Source organism: Hemitrygon akajei, chromosome 19 (genome assembly GCF_048418815.1).
Source record: "Hemitrygon akajei chromosome 19, sHemAka1.3, whole genome shotgun sequence".
In the NCBI taxonomy this organism is placed as follows: domain Eukaryota; kingdom Metazoa; phylum Chordata; class Chondrichthyes; order Myliobatiformes; family Dasyatidae; genus Hemitrygon; species Hemitrygon akajei.
The window spans coordinates 58,330,165-58,349,467 of record NC_133142.1 but is presented as its reverse complement, the minus strand read 5'-3'; the positions used below and the strand labels follow the sequence as shown (position 1 = coordinate 58,349,467).

The following is a 19,303-nucleotide window of genomic DNA, read 5'->3' as shown; positions in this document are numbered from 1 at the left end:
TCGGGTAACATCACTGACTGGTTGATCATAGATTAAGTGGGGAGGACCAGCTTTTTGGCTATTACATTCCAGGGTGCGACTCGTGGCCTTTTGGGACAAAGGGGGGGCTGGTGGACTACTGTAGTATATTGGGAGGTGACTATTGGGTTTACAGTACTCTTGTATGTTATGGGCAACTTAATTGGGAGTTTTTGAGAGTTATACAAGTCTGAGGGTTGGATCATCACATTTGCAACTTTCAAGGGGTGGAATATCTTGTGGGGGAATGTCTATTCTGATTGTCGAACATTGCTTCCATTGTGATTGGTTAGTTTAGAAACTGCAGTTCTTTTGTCATTGAGTAGTTGCCTAGTTCCAGTTTCAAGTATCTGGGTACATAAAATAGCACATGGAAGGAGCTTGCTCTCTCTTCCTTTATTTAAGGCAAGGATCCACATGACAATTGGGAAGGTATGCTCTTCTAAGTATGTTCATTGAATGTTCATGTATGTTTGTTGAATATTCAACTTTGTAGTGTCTCTAACTTGGGGAACATGAATGTTTGGTCCAATTTTAAATGTTTGTAAATAAATGATTAATATTGCTATTCAAAGTCAGTGCATTTACTGTCTCACTCGCCAGACCTGCGAACCTGATTCAATATTACATGCCGCTGGGATGGGTGTGCAGGTAGACCATCTCCTTGCCAGATTGAGTTCACCCAGGCCACACCCAGCCTTTTCTTAATCACTTCGAACAGCAGCAGAGTGAGGGTTGATTGAGGTGAAGGTGTGGCTGAGGCTGAGGGCTGATGGAGCAGTACACGCACTTAAGCACAGTGAATGCTAGAGGCTGCAGAATCCCAGCAGCAGCAGCAGGTAATCTTACAGCCACCACAATAGCTTGCACCACTGCCAAGGGAAAAGAACATGGAGGTGCTTAGGAATCTTCAAGAAGAAATTAGTGAGAAAATGTGTGAATTACTCAAAGATCTCAGTAGCTTCCTTCAACTCCCAGGAGAGGACATGGCTAAGAAAGCACGTTTGTCTCTCATATCCCTAACCAGTCACCATCTGGGAAGAGAGGAACTGGGTGATCTGGAGAAGAGTGGCATGTCTGAACTTCTGCAGGTTAGAGCTAAGTTAGTGGTTGCTACAACTGCTGTTGTTGATGCAACGAAGGAAGAAAACAGGGAAATTACAATAACCCACAATTCAATATAAAGGTCAGCTCCTAACAGGATGAACTCTAGTGATCTACAGCGGTTAGTTCAGAGGGAAATTGTCCCACCAGCATGGCACAAAGACTTTAAAATATCAGGTTGGTGAGCCCGGTCAGAAAGACAAGTTGTCATTTTCTAGCCTTGTTCGCCAGATAGGAAGGCTAAGTAAAGGCTATCTTGAGGAGATAAGCGATGCAGTGATCAGTGATTATGCCTGGGCTCCAGTTGCACAGTTATCAATCGGACTTGAACTTACCTACCCTTAGACAGATCGTTTCCTCACATCATCTGGAGAATGGGGCGACTGAACCGTACAGGCAGCTGAAAGCAGAAGTCCAATGCGGCACAGAGACGCCACATAAATTTCTTGGTACGTAGTCTTGGTCTGAAGCAAACAATACTGTTTGCCTCACAGGAAGTGGAGCCTGGTCTGAAATATGATCCAGTTTTAGCGCAGAGTATGTTTTTACGTACTGTACTCATTGGTTTAGGAAGTGATTGTATTCAAAAGGACCTCCAGTCATACTTTTTAGATCCCAAAACTTCAGCTGAGGTACTATTGGAGAAGCTAAACATTACTTCAGGAGAGGGAAACCAGAGGACCATGAGCCAGTAATCAGAGGATCAGAGGCGGAGAGGGTCAGAAACTTTAAATTCCTGGGTGTCCTGGACCCATCATACAAATAATTGCAAAGAAAACAGGACAGCGCCTCTACTTCTTCAGGAGTCTGCGGAGATTCAGCATGTCATTACTGTAAACAGCTCGTATAAATAGACAGGTAAACACGACCCCCATACCTTTTCACTGTACTCCTTTTGCTCTTCATCCCAAGAGGTCCAAGGTAGTCCACTCCTACATGTGTAAACAGAGGTTCTTCTGGAAAGACCCTGTCCAGAGGTAGATCTGACATGCACTGGTATCCTGAAATTGCATGCAATGTCAACAAAAAATTCACGTAGACAGGATTCTTCTTTTGGCTGTGCTAGTACTGGGAATCCAGTATTTTGGTGCTACCTCAATAACGTGGTTATGGCCACCAGGTCCCACCTCTTGATGTACATGCCTCAGGATGAGGTCTGAAATAAGAAATCATTTCCCAGTATAACAAAGTTTTGACTCTTCAGGAATGACTACCCTACCAAGCAGTCCACCAGCTCTCAAGACACCACCTTCAAGCACTGGATTGAGTTTGAAAATATGGCTGTTCCTTTTCACACTTTCTCCCCTTTGCAAATGAGAATTCATCTAGAAATCTTTATCTGGCAAAACCCAATGGTCTCCATTTCAGCATTTCTGAGCTCCTCCACTGAGAGTGATCTGACCTTTGGTCTTCTCATCTCTCTCCAAAGAACACCCTTGTTCTTCACCCAATTCAGACTGAGCAAGAGTGATGTTCACTTGCTTCCTCTCTTTTGACTAGAAACAAGAACAGGTTCTTAAATCTAATAATCCAGGCCATTGTCTTCCTCAAACAGGTCCACAACAAGAGGAGAGGGACTGTATGTGTTACCATATCCACTTCCTCTTCAATCAGCATGCATTCATTGCAACACTCCTCTTGCTTCAGAATCACCTGGCAGAAGTTCTCCAGAGCAATTGGTGTTCACAGGCTTTTTGCTTCCAGGCTGAAGATACTGAGGCCTGTCACCCATGTCTCATTCTTCAGGAATGCTTTGACCTTCAAACCTCTAGAGGCCATATCTGCCAGGTTGCTTGAAGTGTTTACATACCTCCATTAAGATGCTTGTCAGACCTTAAGAATTCCTGAAATACTGTTTGCAACAAAGGTTTGGAATCTGGAAGTTTCATTTTTGATATACTTCAGCACAGAAGTACTATCAGTACAAAACACTGAGTCCTGAAGCTGCATGTGCAACTCCTTCCTCCACATTGTGTCCATAAGGCTTGCCATACGAGGGATGGAAACTGACTTCAATGGAGCTACCCTAGATTATCCCATGATAAAAGCACTGTGCACCAGAGAATGTGTGTTGTGCCACTGCTCCATAGTCATCTCCACTGCATCTGTAAAGCAGCAGTAACTTCCACAAAATCCAGGGGTTTCAAACATCTAACAACCTTGAAGTCTTCCAGCTAGCTTGTCCACTTATGAGCAACTGATGTTGATATAGTGTCATCCTAACCAAGCTCTTTCTTACATAGATCTTGGAGGATCTTCTTAGCAGATAACACCATTGGACTCAAGATTCCTTTTTTAAATCTTTTTATTAATTTTAAGCAAACATAAATGAAACATGAATACAGAGAGCTTGAGAGTACATAATTAAAAGGTTAAGGTATAAATACAAATAGATGATAATCCATATATAATAACCTCCCAAACTCATAGTAATTATGAAAAATGGAGTAAATAAGAAAAACCCCTCCGAAACAAAGAAAAAAAAACCTAACCAACATGGGCCATTGCATTATGTCAAATATACACCGTAGCATCAATAACTCTGCACTTCCATCCAAATAATTAAGGATAATAAAAGTAAGGTTTAGGAAAAGTCAGTTTAGCTCATATGAAAATGTTGAATAAATGGTCTGCAAGTTTCTTCAAATTTAACTGAAGGATCAAAGACAAAACTTCTAATTTTTTCTAAACTCAAACAAGAAATAGTTTGAGAAAACCACTGAAATATAGTTGGAGGATTAATTTCTTTCCAGTTCAATAGGATAGATCTTCTAGCCATTAATGTAACAAATGCAATCATCCGCCGGGCTGAGGGGGATAAACAACTATTATCCACCATTGTTAAACCGAAAATTGCAGTAATAGAATGCGGTTGCAATTTGATATTCAGAACTGTTGAAATAGTACCGAAAATATCTTTCCAATAATTTTGCAAGCAAGGGCAAGACCAAAACATGTGGGTCAATGAAGCGACTTCAGAATGACATCTGTCACAGGTTGGATTAACATAAGAATAAAATCAAGCAAGTTTATCCTTGGACATGTGAGCTCTATGTACAACCTTAAATTGTATTAGGGCATGTTTAGCACAAATAGAAGAAGAATTGACTAATTGTAAAATTTTCTCCCACTGCTCAGACAATGAAGTTCTTTTTCCCATTCCTTCTTAATTTTTTCTGATACTCCTGGCTGTATTTTCATGATCATATTTTAAATGATGGCTACTAAACCCTTCTGGCAAGGATTCAGAGCTAAAAAAAAATTCTGTAATGTCCATTGGACATAATTTAAGAAAAGACTAACATATTATTCAAGAAATTTCTAACTTGCAAGTATCTAAAAAATGAGTTTTAGGCAAATTATATTTATTGGATAGCTGTTCAAAGGACATAAAACTGTTATCTAAAAATAGATCACGAAAACATGTTATACCTTTGTTTTCCATAATACAAAGGCTTGATCCATAAAAGAGGGCTGAAAAAAAAGTTAGATATGATAGCGCTTGATAAGATAAACTTATTCAAGCCAAAGAATTTATGAAATTGAAACCATATTCGCAATGTATGTTTAACTATAGGATTAGTTATTTGTTTATTCAATTTAGATAAAGCAAAAGGAAGTGAAGATCCTAAAACAGAAAACAATGAAAAATCTTGTACAGATTTACATTCCAAATTTACCCATTGTGGACAAAGTGTAATCAATTCTTGTGTCCAAAATATTAAATATCGAATATTAACTGCCCAATAGTAAAATCTCAGGTTTGGCAAAGCCAAACCACCTTCCTTCTTAGGCTTCTGTAAATATGTTTTACTTAATCTAGGATTTTTATTCTGCCACACATACGAGGATATTTTGGAATCAATATCAAAAAAAGATTTAGGAATAAAAATTGGTAATGCTTGGAATAAGTATAAATATTTGGGTAATACTATCATCCTAATAGCATTAATTTGACCAATCAATGACAAAGACTCAAGATTCCCGAAGGATCATACATGGAACTAATTGTGGAGAGGATCCCCCTTCTGGTGAGTGGTCTGTCTTGAATCATGGTCTTAAACGAAGTATCAGACTGAATGCACCATTGCACACCCAGTACTTTCTCCACTGAAGGTACATCTTGTTCTAAACCCTTCATTTATTTCTCTCTTTGCTCTTCTAGTATCACAGCTCACATACTATCTCTGTTGCTTATCCATTTTGTGAGTCAAAAGCCACCTTTAGCATAAATGGATACAAGGTCATGATAGAGAGACACCACTTCTTCCTCAGAGGACACTGTCACAAGGCAGTCATCAACACAGAAACAATGCAAAACCTTATCCACTGTCTTGTGGTTGAACTATTCTTCACTGCCTTCTGCATATTTCCTGAGTGAAGTTGGCACAGCTCAGTGGTGAAGTTGCTCCAGAGAGATGTATCACCATTCTAAAGTCCACCATATCTTGGCTGAGGTCACTATCAAGCCAGCAAAGAAACCTCAGCAGATCTACATTTTAGCCTGATGAAACATTGATTGGAGTCATAACCAGATTTAGAAAAGAACCAGTGGTAATCAATGGCAGATATTGAATCAGTGAGCTCGTAAGATCTGGTCCCTGTGAAAGCTGAGCATTAAGTGACATTTCCTGAAAAGTCACTCCATGGCCAAACACAACAGAAAGTTTCCCTTTTCCGGGGTGATAAACACAATGATGTGGAATATACTAGACTTGCCCATCACTGCATTCCAGATCCTCTGCTAGCATTCTATTAACATAACCTTTGGAAATGACATCCTTTATGAAGCTATATAGTCAGTGCAAAATGACCAATCCTTCTTAAGTCTCTTTCTTAGATTGAGAGCACACTGTTCTGAAATCCTCCTGTTATTTGCCATCTCTTTCTTTCTCAAAGGTAAACAAATCTGGCAGTGACCATCCACCAGTTCTGTGAAATAGGTAACCAGCTCCATGAACTTGTGATCTCTTGACAAACTAGGTCGATCATCCTGTTTGCATTCAGGGAACTCTGCTTTGAACTACCACCGCCAAAGCTCATCTAAGCTCAAAACAGATCCTATTAACTGTAGGCTCTGGCTGCGCACAGTATCTTCCATGACCATGGACTCCTTTCAGTGGTCCATTCACAGTCCAACCCAAAATTGTTCTAATTGCATAGGGTCCACTATTAACACTGAATTACTTGTAACAACTCCAAAGGGGAACTGGCCTACTGGGGGGAGCCACAGCAACCAAGTCTCTGGCACTGAGGCTCAGAACGGAAGGGGGGCAGAGGAATGTAGTAGTGATAGCAGCTTTCACAGTTAGAGGAGTAGATAGGAGTCTGTGGACACGAGAGAGACTCAGATGGTATGTTGCATCCCAGGTGCCAGGATCAGGGGCATCTCACATGTCTACGACATTCTAAAGGGGGAAGGTGAGCAGCTGGACATCTTGATACATATTGATACCAATGACTTAGGAAGGAAAAGAGGAGGTCCTAAAGAGAATTTCGAGGGCTAGGTAGAAAGCTGAAAAGCAGGACCTCCAGGGTAACAACCTCTGGATTGCTGTCTGTGCAATGTGCCAGTGAGAGCAAGAACAGGATGATTTGGAAGATGTATGGCTGAGGGACTGGTGCCAGGGCCAGGGTTTCAGATTTATGGATCATTAGGATCTCTTCTGGGGGAGGTACAACCTGTACAAAACGGACTGGCTACATCTGAACCCGAGGGTGACCAATATCCTTCTGGGCAGGTTTGCAGGAGCTCTTCAGGAGGGTTTAAACTAATTTGCCAGGGGGATGTGAACTGGAGTGATATGGCTGAGGATGGGTTGTTGGTTTACAGGCAGAGGCGAGACTGTCAGGAAAAACAGGCAGTTCGGGTAAAATTGATAGTGACAAATGCAAGACTGGAAGTGTTATATTTGAATGCACGCAGTATACTTACCTGGCAGGGGAGAGACCGTGATCATGAAGGTGGTTTTCCCAGGACGAGGCTATCCCATTGCACTTCGGGTGTGCTGACGCCTGCGATGTCCCCAAATGCGGGATACTCGACTGCAAAATTTGTGGTAGTGGGGGACTGCGTTCGCTATTTTCCCAGAGAGTTGTGGGGGTCTGGAATGCATTGCCTCAGAAGGTAGTGGAGGCCAATTCTCTGGATGCTTTCAAGAAGGAGCTAGATAGGTATCTTATGGATAGGGGAATCAAGGGATATGGGGACGAGGCAGGAACCGAGTATTGATAGTAATTGATCAGCCATGATCTCAAAATGGCGGTGCAGGCTCGAAGGGCCGAATGGTCTACTTCTGCACCTATTGTCTATTGTTTATAAAATGTACTGTGCCCTCGGTGGAGGGCGCTGATGTTTTTCTGCTGGTGGGGGGGTGTCATTGCCTTGCTGCTGCTTGTGCGTGGGGGGGGGGGAGCTGGGGGGGGGACTTTGGGGTTCTAACATTCAACTATCATTTTCATGGATGTTTGCAAAGAGAAAGACTTTCAGGATGTATATTGTATACATTTCTCTGACATTAAACATACCTATTGAAACCTATTGACGTTAGATTATCTTGTAGCGCAGTTGGAGATTGGCAGGTATGACGTTGTGGGTATCACAGTCATGGCTGAATGACTATTGTAGTTGGGAGCCTATTATCCAAGGATAGACAATCTATCAAAAGGACAGACAGCTCAGCAGAGGAGGAAGAGTGGCTTTGTTAGTAAAAAATGAAATTAAATCTTAAGAAAGAGGTGACATAGGATTGAAGACATAGAATCCTTGTGGGTAAGAAACTGCAAAGATGACCCTGATGGGAGTCATTACAGGCCTCCAAACAGTAGCCAGAATGTGGTCTACAAATTACAGCAGAAGATAGAAAAAGTTATAAAGAATGTTAAATTAGTCGTGGGGGATAGATTGGGAAAATCAAGTTGATGATGGATCCCAAGAGAAAATTTGTGGAATGCCTCTGAGATTACTCGGACCAACTTCTGTTTGAACCTTCTCAGGGAACAACTATTCTGGCATGGGTGTTGTGTAATGAACGAGACATGACTTGGGAACTCAAGGTAATGGAACCCTCAGGAAACAGTGATAATAATGTTAGAATTCATCATGCAATTTGAGAGGGAGAAGCTAAAGTTAGATGCATCAGTATTACAGTGGAGTAAAGGGAATTACAGAGGCATGAGGGAGAAACTGGCCAAAGTTGATTGGAAGGGGACACCAACAGATATGATGGCAGAGCAGCAGTGGCTGGAGTTTCTGGGGCAATTCAGAAGGCAAAGGATACATCCCAAAGAAGACGAAGTATTTTAAAGGCAGAATGATGTAGCTGTGGCAGACAAGGGAAGTCAGAGCTAACATAAAAGCTAAACAGGAGGGCATATAATAAAGCAAATATTAGCAGGAAGTTAGAGGATTGGGAATAAAGTTTTAAACCAACAGAAGACAACTAAAAAGCCATATAGGGTGAAAAGACAAAATATGAAGGCAAGTCAGCTAATATTAAACAGGATGCCAAAAGTTTCTGCAGAAAATGATGCTAGAAAAAGTAATGGGGAACAAGGAAATGGCAGACAAACTGAATACTATTTTGCATCACTTTTCACTATGGAAATGCTAGTAGTATACCAGAAGCACAAGAGTGTCAAGGAAGCAGAAGTCAGTACAATTGCTATTACTAGGGAGATGGTGTTTGGGAAACAAAGGTCTGAAGGTAGATAAGTCACCTGGACCTATACATAAAATAACATTGCTTACAACAGCTTAACTCATAGCATTTACCTGGAAACTGTAATCCCTTGCCTTTTGCTCTGTAAACACAAAACCTCTATTCTGTGCAAATGGTCATACTACTGAATGTAACTTCTATAATTTAGGGATGTTATGACCCCAGCCCCCTCCTTTGTGAGAATCGCAAGAGCCCTAGTGAAGGGGGGGTCAATGACCCAAGAGAAGAGAGAGATACGTGCAGTGTCCCTCGTTTCACGGCGAGGCAAAAGCTGGCGACTGTGGTCATTGTCTCATGGAGACACCTTTGTGAATTGGGAACTGTACTACGTGTATACCCTCAGGGCAACGTGGGTGGAGAGACGGAGAGAGATTGCATCATCCCAACCTGATTGACATCTGAGACCCCGTGAGTTCAGATAAAAGAGGGGTTGTAAAGACGGCCCCCCAGACGCACCAGAAGACACGCTAGAAATCCTGTGACAGCGTTTAATAGCGACAGCCGGTGGGGGGGGGGGGGGTTCGTGTGCGTCTTTTCCTTGCCTGGGATTGGCAACCTCACCATGGAAGAACGGCTTAGCTACAGGGGAGGCCACAAGTGAGCGGCCATTCCCCAACGAGACTCCGACTGATCGAACTCATAAAGGTTGGAAAAACCCGCCGGGTAACTGTTCCATGCAATCTCTATCTCTCTCTCTCCAACAAAGTGCACCACCACGACACCCCAAAAGACGGCAGCTGGTGGAACTGCAGTGACCGCAAGAGACTTTTAGATATACATTGGACGATATATATATTACCCCTAGACAACGACAGAGCTTATTTCTTATTGATCATTACTATACCTGCGCTTTAGATGAGTATTGACGACGTATGTTATCTGAATGTTTGTATTAACCTTACTTTTGTGCCCCTTTATAAATAAAAACGTTTAAAAATGGTACCATCAGACTTCAGCGGACCTCTCTATCTTTGCTGGTAAGTGATCTAGTTACGGGATACGTAACAGGGAGTACACACATAATACTGGTTCCATTGGACTTTACATCCCAGCGTTCTAAAACAGATAACTAAAAAGACTGTGCAGGCATTAGTAATGATCTTTCAAGAATCAATAGATTCCAGCATGGTTCTGGAGAACTGGAAAACATAGAACATAGAAAACATACAGAACAATACAGGCCCTTCGGCCCACAAAACTGTGCCGAGCATGTCCCTACCTTAGAACTACCTAGGCTATACCCATGGCGCTCTATTTTCCTAAGCTCCATGTACCTATTCAGGAGTCTTTTAATCGTTCCTGCTTCCACCAGTGCCACCGGCAGCCTATTCCATGCACTCCCCACTCTCTGTATAAAAATCTTACCCCTGACATCTCCTCCGTACCTACTTCCAAGCATCTTAAAACTATGACCTCTCACGCTAGCCATTTCAGCCCTGGGAAATAGCCTCTGACTATCCACACAATCAATGCCTATCATCATCTTGTACACCTCTATCAGGTCACCTCTCATCCTCTGTCGCTCCAAGGAGGAAAGGCCGAGTTCACTCAAACTATTTTCATAAGGCATGCTCCCCAATCCAGGCAACATCTTTGTAAATCTCCTCTGCACCCTCTCTATGGTTTCCACATCCTTCCCGTAGTGAGGCGACCAGAACTGAGCACAGTACTCCAAGTGGAGTCTGACCAGGGTCCTACATAGCTGCAACATTATCTCTCGGCGCCTAAACTCAATCCCATGATTGATGAAGGCCAATGCACCGTATGCCATCTTAACCACAGACTCAACCTGCACAGCAGCTTTGAGCGTCCTAAGAAATTGGACCCCAAGATCCCTCTGATTCTCCACACTGCCAAGAGTCTTTACCATTAATACTATATTCTGCCATCATATTTGACCTACCAAAATAAACCACTTTACACTTATCTGGGTTGAACTCCATCTGCCACTTCTCAGTCCAGTTTTGCATCCTATCAATGTCCCACTGTAACCTCTGACAACCCTCCACACTATCCACAACACCCCCAACCTTTGCGTCATCAGCAAATTTACTAACCCATCCCTTCACTTCCTCATCTGGGTCATTTATAAAAATCACAAAGAGTAGGGGTCCCAGAACAGATCCCTGAGGCACTCCACTGGTCACCAGCCTCCATGCAGAATATGACCCATCTACAACCACTCTTTAAGGAGAAGCACTGTCGATGTTTCAGGCCAAGACATCAACAGTGTTTCTCCTTATAGATGCTGCCTGGCCTGCTGTGTTCTACCAGCATTTTATGTGAGTTGCTTGAATTTCCAGCATCTGCATATTTCCTCGTGTTTACAACCACTCTTTGCCTTCTTTGGGCAAGCCAGTTCTGGATGTCCCCTTGGATCCCATACCTCCTTACTTTCTCAATAAGTCTTGCATAGGCTACCTTATCAAATGCCTTGCTAAAATCCATATACACTATATCTATGGCTCTACCTTCATCAATGTGCTTAGTCACATCCTCAAAAAATTCGAACAGGTTCAAATTTTTTGAAGAGGTTACTAGGAAAGTGGATGAGGGTAAAGCAGTGGATGTTGTCTATATGGACTTCAGTAAGGCCTTTGACAAGGTTCCACATGGAAGGTTAGTTAGGAAGGTTCAATCATTAGGTATTAATACTGAAATAGTAAAATGGATTCAACAGTGGCTGGATGGGAGATACCAAAGAGTAGTGGTGGATAACTGTTTGTCAGGTTGGAGACTGGTGACTAGTGGTGTGCCTCAGGAATCTGTACTGGGTTCAATGTTGTTTGTCATATACATTAATGATCTGGATGATGGGGTGGTAAATTGGATTAGTAAGATGCAGATGATACTAAGATAGGTGGCATTGTGGATAATGAAGTAGGTTTTCAAAGTTTTCAGAGAGATTTAGGCCAGTTAGAAGAGTGGGCTGAAAGATGGCAGATGGAGTTTAATGCTGATAAGAGTAAGGTGCTACATTTTGGTGGGACTAATCAAAATAGGACATACATGGTAAATGGTAGGGCATTGAGGAATGCAGTAGAACAGAGTGATCTAGGAATAATGGTGCATTGTTCCCCGAAGGTGGAATCTCATGTGGATAGGGCGGTGAAGAAAGCTTTTGGTATGCTGGCCTTTATAAATCAGAGCATTGAGTATAGGAGTTGGGATGTAATGTTAAAATTGTTACAAGGCATTGGTGAGGCCAAATTTGGAGTATTGTGTACAGTTCTGGTCACCAAATTATAGGAAAGATGTCAACAAAATAGAGTGAGTACAGAGGAGATTTACTAGAATGTTACCTGGGTTTCAGCACCTAAGTTACAGAGAAAGGTTGATTAAGTTAGGTCTTTATTCTTTGGAGCGTTGAGGGTATGAGGGGGATAGATAGAGTTGATGTGGATAGGCTTTTTCCATTGAGAGTGGGGGAGATTCAAACAAGAGGACATGAGTTGAGAGTTAAGGGGCAAAAGTTTGGGGGTAACACGAGGGGGAACTTCTTTACTCAGAGAGTGGTAGCTGTGTGGAACAAGCTTCCAGTAGAAGTGGTAGAAGCAGGTTCAATATTGTCATTTAAAAAAAATTTGGTTAGATATATGGACAGGAAAGGAATGGAGGGTTATGGGCTGAGTGCAGGTCGGTGGGACTAAGTGAGAATAAGCATTCAGCAAGGACTAGCAGGACCGAGATGGCCTACTTCTGTGCTGTAATTCTTATATGGTTATATAAGTCATGACCTGCCTTTGACAAAGCCATGCTGACTATTCTTAATCATATTATGCCTCTCCAAATATTCATAAATCCTGCCTCTCAGGATCTTCTCCATCAACTTACCAGCCACTGAAGTAAGACACACTGGCCTATAATTTCCTGGCTATCCCTACTCCCTTTCTTGAATAAGGGAACAACATCCGCAACCCTCCAATCCTCCGGAACCTCTCCCATCCTCATTGATGATGCAAAGATCATCACCAGAGGCTCAGCAATCTCCTCCCTCACTTCCCACAATAGCCTGGGGTACACCCCATCTGGTCCCGGTAACTTATCCAACTTGATGCTTTCCAAAAGCTCCAGCACATCCTCTTCCTTAATATCTACATTCTGAGGCTTTTCGGTCCACTGCAAGTCACCCTTACAATCACTAAGATCCCTTTCCGTAGTGAATACTGAAGCAAAGTATTCATTAAGTACCTCTGCTATTTCCTCCGGTTCCATACACACTTTTCTACTGTCGCACTTGATTGGTCCTATTCTCTCACGTCTTATCCTCTTGCTCTTCACATACTTGTAGAATGCCTTGGTGTTTTCCTTAATCCTCTCTGCCAGTGCCTTCTCATGGCGCCTTCTGGCTCTCCTAATTTCATTCTTAAGCTCCTTCCTGCTAGCCTTATAATTTTCTAGATTCCTATCATTACCTACTTTTTTGAACCTTTCATAAGCTCTCCTTTTCTTCTTGACTAGATTTACAACAGCCTTTGTACACCACGGATCTTGTACCCTACCATCCTTTCCATGTCTCATTGGAACTTACCTACACTGAACCTCTTGCAAATATCCCCTGAACGTTTGCCACATTTCTTCCGTACGTTTCCCTGAGAACGTCTGTTCCTGATTTATGCTTCCAAGTTCCTGCCTGATAGCCTCATATTTCTCCTTACTCGAATTAAACATTTGCCTAATTTGTCTGTTCCTATCCCTCTCCAGTGTTATGGTAAAAGAGATAGAATTGTGATCACTATCTCCAAAATGCTCTCCCTCTAAGAGACCTGATACCTGACCAGGTTCATTTCCCAATACCAGATCAAGTACAGCCTCTCCTCTTGTAGACTTATCTACATATTGTGTCAAGAAGCCTTTCTGAACACACCTAACAAACTCTACCCCATCTAAACCCCTCACTCTAGGGAGATGCCAATTAATATTTGGGAAATCAAATTCTCCCACCACAACAACCCTGTTATTATTACTCCTTTCCAGAATCTGTCTCCCTATCTGCTCCTCAATGTCCCTGTTACTATTGGGTGGTCCTTAAAAAACAGCAGAAGAGTTATTGACCCCTTTCCTATTCCTAACTTCCACCCACAGAGACTCTGTAAACAACCCCTCCATGACTTACTCATTTTCTGCAGCTGTGACTACCTCTGATCAACAGTGCCACGCTCCCACCTCTTTTGCCTCCCTTTTCTACCCTTCCTAAAACATCTAAAGCCTGGCACTTGAAGTAGCCATTCCTGCACCATCCAAGTCTCTGTAATGGCCACAACATCATAGTTCCAAGTGCTGATTCATATTCTAAGCTCATCTGCTTTATTCATGATACTCCTCGCAATAAAATAGACACATCTCAAACCATTGGACTGAGCACATCCCTTCTCCATCACCTGCCTATCCTCCCTTTCCACTGTCTCCAAGCTTTCTCTATTTGTGGGCCAACCTCCCTTTCATCCGTGTTAGGGTACTGGAGATGCAACTCAATGACCTTCGTCTGGTCAGGAAGAGTGAGGAGGTGATAGAGAGGAGTTACAGGCAGGTGGTCACTCCGGGGCCACGGGGGACAGAGAAATGGGTCACAGTCAGGAGAGGGAAGGGGAAGAGACAGGTACTAGAGAGTACCCCCGTGGCTGAACCCCTTGACAATAAGTTCTTGTCAACAGTACTGTTTGAGTACTGTTGGGGGGGACAGCCTACCCGGGGGAAGTGACAGTGGCTGTGCCTAAGATGATGAGAGGCATTGATCGTGTGGATAGTCAGAGGCTTTTTCCCTGGGCTGAAATGGCTAACATGAGAGGGCACAGTTTTACGGTCCTTGGAAGCAAGTACAGAGGAGATTTCAGGGGTAAGTTTTCTACACAGAGAGTGGTGAGTGCATGGAATGGACTGCCAGCTAGAGGGGTATGGGTAGCCCTAGGTAATTTCTAAAGTATGTACATGTTCAGCACAGCATTGTGGGCCGAAGGGCCTGTATTGTGCTGTAGGTTTTCTATGTTTTCAGTTCAGTTCCCACCCCCCAGTAATTCTAGTTTAAATTCTCCCCAATACCCTTAGCAATCCTTCATGTAATTCCACTCTTCAAGGAGGGAAGGAGGCAGAAAAAAGAAAATTAAAGGCCGATCAGCCTGATCTCAGTGCTTTGGAAGATGTTGAAGTAAGTTGTTAAGGATGTGGTTTTGGGATACTTGGAGATACAAATAGGCCAAAGTCAGCATGATTTCCTTAAAGAAAAATCTTACCTGACAATCTGTTGGAATTCTTCAAAGACAGAGGAGAATTGGTGGACGTTGAGTACTCTGATTTTCAGAAGGACTTTGACAAGGTGCCACACGTGAGGCTGCTAAACAACATAAGAGCCCAGGGTATCACAGGAAAGATACTAGCATGGATGGAGCATTGGCTGATCAGCAGGAGTGGGAATAAAGGGAACCTTTTCAGATTGGCCGCCAGTGATTAGTGGTGTTCTACAGGGGTCTGTGTTGGGACTGGTTCTTTTCACATTCCATATTAATGATTTGGATTTTGGAAGTGATGGCTTTGTGACCAAGTTTGTGGGCAATGCAAAAATAGACAGAGGGGCAGGTAGTGATGAAGAAGCAGAGAGGTTGCAGGACTTAGATGAATCAGGAGAATTGGCAAAGAGGTGGCAAATGAAACACAGTGTGAGGAAGGATAGGGTCATGTACTTTGGTAGAAGGAATAAAAGCACAGGCTGTTTTCTAAATGGGGAAAAAAGTTGAAAAAAATCCAAGGTGCAAAGGGATTTGGGAGTCGTTGTGCAGGATTCCCTAAAGGTTAATTTGCAGGTTGAATCTGATGAGGAAGCAAGGATGTAATGCTGTGACTGTATAAGTCACTGGTGAAACCTCTCTTGGGAGTATTGTAAGCAGTTTGGGGCTCCTTATTTAAGAAAGGGTTCAGATGAGGTTCAGGAGAATGATTCTGGGAATGAAAGGGCTATCATATGAGCAGTGATTGAAGGCTCTGGGCTACACTCCCTAGAATTTAGAAGAATGGGAGGGGGGAGAATCTCATTGAAAGGCCTAGATAGTGGATGTGGAGGTGATATTTCTTTTGGTGGGGGGAGTCTAGGAACAAAGGGCACAGCCTCAAAGTAGAGGGACGACTATTTAGAATGTAGATGAGGAGTAATTTCTTTAACCAGAGGGTGGTGAATCTGTGGATTTTGTTGCTACAGGCAGTAGGGGAGGCTAAGTCACTGGGTGCAGTTAAAGCAGAGGTTGATAGGTTCTTGAATAGTCAGGGCATGAAAGGATATGGGGAGAAGGCAATAAAGTGAGGAAATGTGGGAGGACATGATTGTTTTGTATACATATATGCACAGTCAAATACAATGTACAATCAGATCAATGTATATTGACAAATCTGATGGCCTGGTGAAAGAAGCTGTCCTGATGGTCCTGGCCTTAAATGTTGTGGTACCATTTGCTAGATGGCAGCAGCTGAAACAGTTTGTGGTTGGGGTGGCTGGAGTCCCTGATGATCCTCCAGGAACTTTTTATGCACCTGCTGCTGTAGATGTCCTGAATAGAGGAAAGTTCACATCCATAGATCTACTGGACTGTCTGCACCACTCTATGTAGTACCTTGCAATTGAGGGTAGTACAGTTCCCATACCAGGCGGTGACACGGCCAGTCAGGATGCTCTTGATGGTGCCCCTGCAGAAATTCCCAAGGATATGGGGACTCATGTTGAACTTCTTCAGCCATCTGAGGTGAAAGAGGTGCTGTTGTACTTTTATCACCACACAGCCGGTACGTACAGTCCAGGTGAGATCCTCGGTGATGTGTATACCAAGAAACTTGGAACTACTCACCCTCTCAACTACAGTCCCATTGGCATCAATAGGGGTTAGCCTGTCTCTGTTCATCCTGTAATCCATGATCAACTCCTTCATTTTTTCAAAATTGAGGGAGAGGTTGTTTTCTTGGTTGTTTTCTTGGTGTTGACTTCTCCTTTGTAGGCTGTCTCATCATTGTTGGAATGAGGACTATCAATGTCATGTCATCCACAAGTTTGATCAGCTGATTGGAGCCGTACGTGGCCACACAGTCATGGGTATATAGGGAGTAGAGGAGAGGGCTCAGGACACAGCCCTGGGGAGGCTCCTGTGTTGAGGATCAGAGGGGCATAAGTGAGAAAGCCCATCCTTCCCATCTGCTGGCAATCCGACAGGAAGTCCAGGATCCAGCTGCACAAGGGGGAGTGCAGGCCAAGGTCTCTGAGCTTCTTGTCAAGCCTGGGGGGGGGGGGGGGGGGAGGCGTGTAGTGCTGAATGCTGAGCTGTAGTCGAAGAACAGCATTCTAACACAAGCATCTTTCTTCAGGTGAGTGAGGATTGTGGCTATGGCACTCCGTTGATCAGTTGTGTTGGTAGTCGAATTGTAGGGGGGCCAGTGTGGGTGGTAACGTGCTGCAGAAGTAGCCCTTGACCAGTCTCTCAAAGCATTTGCTTATGATTGAGGTGAAAGCTACAGAACGCCAATCGTTCAGACATGTTACTTCAGTTTTCTTTGCTATAGGGACAATGGTGGATGTTTTGAAGCAAGAGGGCACTTCAAACTGGGAGAGGGAGAGATTAAAAATGTCTGCAAACATACCAGCCAGCTGTGCCATGCACACTTTAAGTACTCACCCTGGGATACCGCTCGAACCCGCTGCCTTGCGGCTATTGACGCGTTGGAATGACCTATGCACTTCGGCCACAGAGATGACCAAGGTGCTGTTGTGTTAGCAGCTCTCATCAGGGGTTCAGTGTTAACCACTTCGAAATGAGCATAAAAAATATTTAGCTCATCCAGGAGAGAGGCAATGATGTTGGCTGCACCACTGTGTTTCCCCTTGAAGTCTAAAATGGTGTGCAGACCTTGCCATATGCTGTGTGTGTCATTGACGCAGAGTTGTGTCTGAATTTTGTCCCTGTATTAATGTTTTGCTGTCTTGATGGCTCCTCATAAATCGTAGTGACATTTCTTGAGCTCGTTGGTTTTCAGTGGCGACAGCTTTGTCTTGCCCAGTGAGACATGCACGGAACTATCAATCCAAGGTTTCCGCTTTGGGTAGACCTGGACCAATTATTGGGAACAACGTTCTCAATGCACTTCTGGATGAAGCCTGTGACCACTTCCATGTACCTGGAGACATCCTCAGCTCAGAACACATCTCAGCTGATGTCATCAAAGCATTCCCGTAATCTGATTGGTCAGACCACTACGGCTTCGGCCTATACATGGGCAGAAGCAAGTTGGAGGAGTGATCAGACTTCCCAAATGTCAGAGGAGCACTTTGTAGATGTTGCGTTAGGGAGAGTAGCAGTGGTTGAGTACGCTTCCTCCCCGTGTGTTCACCTGGATGTGTTGGCAGAACTTCGGATAAGCTTTAGACAGCGATGCTTGATTAAATTCTCTGGTGATGATGAAAGCAGCCTCCGGGTGTGTAGTTTCCTGGAGGCAAATGGTCTTGTATAGTTCAAGAGCCAGGTCTGTATTGGCCTGTGGCAGAATATACACAGGCTGTGATAATGACAGCCATGAATTTTCTAGGTAGCCAGAATGGCCAACATAACAGCATAAGATACTCCAGATCCAGGAAGCAGAAGGATTTGAGGGTGTGCACGTTAAATGTGGGTCGCATCAAGCATTGTTGACCATGAAACATACCCCTTCCCTTTCCTTTTCCCAGATGGGTCTTTAGACCTGTCTGCTTTGAACACTGAGAGCCCAGTAGGATTGATGGTTTGGCCCAGCATCTCCTTCAATAACCAGGTCTCAGTGAAGGATAAGACGTTGCAGTCCTTTGTTTCCGCTGCTAGGAGATTCTGGCTGTCAGCCAACACAGCTTGTTGTCCAGGGACTGTACATTAGCCAGGAGAGCAGTGACCGATTAGCACATTGTCTCAACCCAAGAGTCCTGCTGGTTCTTCTTCCTTGCCTCCAACACTACCACGGAAGTGGCGACGTTGTAATGAATAAACCTCCCATGCTTTGTAAGAGCAGGGGGTCCCTGTGGAAGAAAGCCAGCTTGTTGTAAATGAATGCTGTCTTTCAGATGTTCAGTAGAGACAGGCAATTGTACCTGATGTGACTTTCAGCTTCTTGTAGGAGAAGTGCTGAAAAAATAGAGAAATAAGCAGAGAACAACAATGGCGATTTGGAACATATTACACAGCTGCTGTACCCAGTGCCATCTTCCGGGAATATGCACTTATAAGGCACTTCCTTTTAACTTTCATAAGATCATGAATTAATGGTATTAAACCTTTAATTTTGTTCACATTTGTTTCATACTTTTAAAATTAGATTAGCCTTAGCTCTAGCTTTAATTTGTGCTTTACAAGCCCCAACTGCGGGGTTGTAGGCACCAATTGCACACTTTGATACCATAAGACATAGGAGATGTAAGCCATTTGGCCCATCGAGTATGCACCACCTTTCAGTCATGGGCTGAT

General features: G+C 43.4%; 1 long non-coding RNA gene and 1 other non-coding gene across 3 annotated transcripts in view; both read left to right on the top strand.

Annotated features, from left to right (window-relative positions):
* LOC140741965 (uncharacterized) overlaps window positions 1-19,303 on the top strand; it is a 70,937-nt gene that overhangs the window by 40,105 nt on the left and 11,529 nt on the right. The window lies entirely within an intron of this gene.
* On the top strand, window positions 7,050-7,213 carry LOC140742170 (U1 spliceosomal RNA). The gene has a single exon (XR_012102244.1). It is a non-coding gene; the product is annotated as a U1 spliceosomal RNA (small nuclear RNA).